Source organism: Meleagris gallopavo, chromosome 1 (assembly GCF_000146605.3).
Source record: "Meleagris gallopavo isolate NT-WF06-2002-E0010 breed Aviagen turkey brand Nicholas breeding stock chromosome 1, Turkey_5.1, whole genome shotgun sequence".
Taxonomy (NCBI): domain Eukaryota; kingdom Metazoa; phylum Chordata; class Aves; order Galliformes; family Phasianidae; genus Meleagris; species Meleagris gallopavo.
The window spans coordinates 132,548,807-132,551,053 of NC_015011.2; the positions used below are offsets into that span (position 1 = coordinate 132,548,807).

A 2,247-nucleotide genomic window follows, 5' to 3' on the forward strand; every position below is an offset into this window, starting at 1 on the left:
AGAAAAGAAGGTAAATAAGCACTGGATACGTGGGTATGTAAAAATCATCTTTCCTTATCTCATTTATATTACATATATTCTATATATATAATATATACAAAGATGGAAACACAAACCTTTGTGAGAAAATATAGCTGGCAGGGGAATAGAAAAAAATTGGATATTTTTTCCTTTTAAGCCAACTTAATCTAGCATAGTTGAGACAGAACAACCCATTTGTAATATGTTATGAATTGAAATTAATTCCTTGTAAAACTACTGGCAACAATTAGTTGTTTTCAGTAAGACTGCGTCTGTAGTTACAGGAAAAGTTTGAGAAAGGGGTTATAGGCTATATGCATCCCCCAGTGGTCTTGGAAATGATTGTATTTTGGTGTCTTTTATGAGAATATCACAACAGATATGTGCTTCTGTAGATGACTGGAGAGTGCCGACATTCAGAGTGCCTTTAACTTGCATATCTTTATCAGTTGCTATGTATAGAATAGCTTTAAATGATGTGTTCTACAGAGATGGTTTACAAGTAATGATGTACGTTGCTAAGACATTTAATATATTTTGACATAAGATACTATAAATCACAGAGCATCAGCAGGAGATTGTGCATCTTTAACTACATTATTTCACATCAGACTAAACCATTGTAGAGTTTCTGCTTCTCATACAAATGTGTGATTCTCTGTTTACTGCAGTGACAGAGCTATGTTCAGAGCTCAAGTCAGACATATGCTCTGAACATACACTGGTACTTTATTTTTGTCCAGCTACCTAGAAGCACAATTTTACTGACTTTCTTACACAAGTGCAACTTCTTCTATGTAAGCTCAAACATGACCTGTGTCAGTTTAGCTAATGCAACCCCATAGCAAGCTCTTCAGTGCTGCTTCTCTTCTAAGAAATCATACCTGCAGAGTTTTGATAGCTGACAAATGTTTGAAAACCAGCGTTCATTAATACATACTATCATGTGTGCCTGCTTTGTAGCTCTGCTCTAACAGCTACCAAATCAAGTCCTCCCACTGGCATGAATGAAGATTCCTGCTTTGATACTATGTTTTACTAGAAACTGCTGTATGAGTTTCAGGGTAGCCATGATCTCCCTGTATCTTGACTGTCTTTACAAAATAGCAGAGCCATTTTACTTCCACATGTGGAAGGTGGCCATTTAAAAACCAGAATGGAAGAAGTGCCAAGCTTAAAAAATAATTAAGGCAAGAGGCAGAGAAAGAGCTATTCTACCTTCTTAGCTAGCATTCAGAGGTAGAGAAACACTGCTTTCCTTTCTATTAATTGTACTGCAGATTATCTGCTTTGTGCTTGGATTGAAAGTTACTGCTTATCTGGTTAGGAAACAGACCATTGACAGAGGGTAGCTTTTATTCTACTTGTTCTACCTATATAGAATATGGATATCTTAGCCTATAATCTATATAGCATAAATTTTTATAAAGATTTATATCAACATGCTCAGAAGAAGCCTTATCTTTACAACAAGGTTAATGATTAATTCTGGAATTTTCCAGAGGTGCAATAACATTGTTTTTTAAGCCTGGACTTCCACTCACATCTCTTGATTAGTCACGGGAGCCCTGGTTTAGTGTAGGCTACAGGTGAGACTAAGAGGCTCTCTGAGGAAATTCATTCCACTCATAGGATGAAACCAAATCATGCTGCCAGGCCTGAAGTCATGGGCTTAGGCTGGATAACCAGGCTCTGCCTACCCTCCAGATCAAGCACAGATTTAGGCACCATGTAGGTGGACTGGGAATGCTGTAGTGCAGCAGTGTCCCATGCTTAATGTTGAAGAGGCAAATCAGTCACGCATCATTTTCCAGAAGGGCTTCAGTATAACCTGCTGCAGGGGCAGCTGGTATTTTTAAGCAGTGTGAGCTCAGAGTGTGTGAAGGTCCACAGCTGAATTATAGGCATCTAATATGATTGTGGAGACACTGGGAGAATGACAAAAGCGAGATACCTAGGGTATCTGCTCTGACAGTGTTAATACAGCTGTAGATATGATCTTAGGCTGGACATCTGAAAAATAAGGTAACTGAATTATTTAAAAATTCTTACAATGAGGCCTGCTGATTCCTAATAACCTGTTATTGTGCCAATAACCCACATTGATCTTTATTTGCTTCTATTTCTATATGCAGTTAAAAGAGTTTTCATGATCAGTCAACAATGGAACAGTCTTCTACAGCCAGACCCAGCCCTAGGTGCTCAAACACAGTTTTAGCTTCCTTG

The 2,247-nt window shown here is 38.0% G+C and overlaps 1 long non-coding RNA gene across 1 annotated transcript in view; it reads right to left on the reverse strand.

Moving 5' to 3' along the window:
* The window catches only part of LOC109371106, a 13,475-nt gene that overhangs the window by 1,508 nt on the left and 9,720 nt on the right, over nucleotides 1-2,247 (reverse strand). The gene's annotated exons all lie outside the window — the stretch shown is intronic.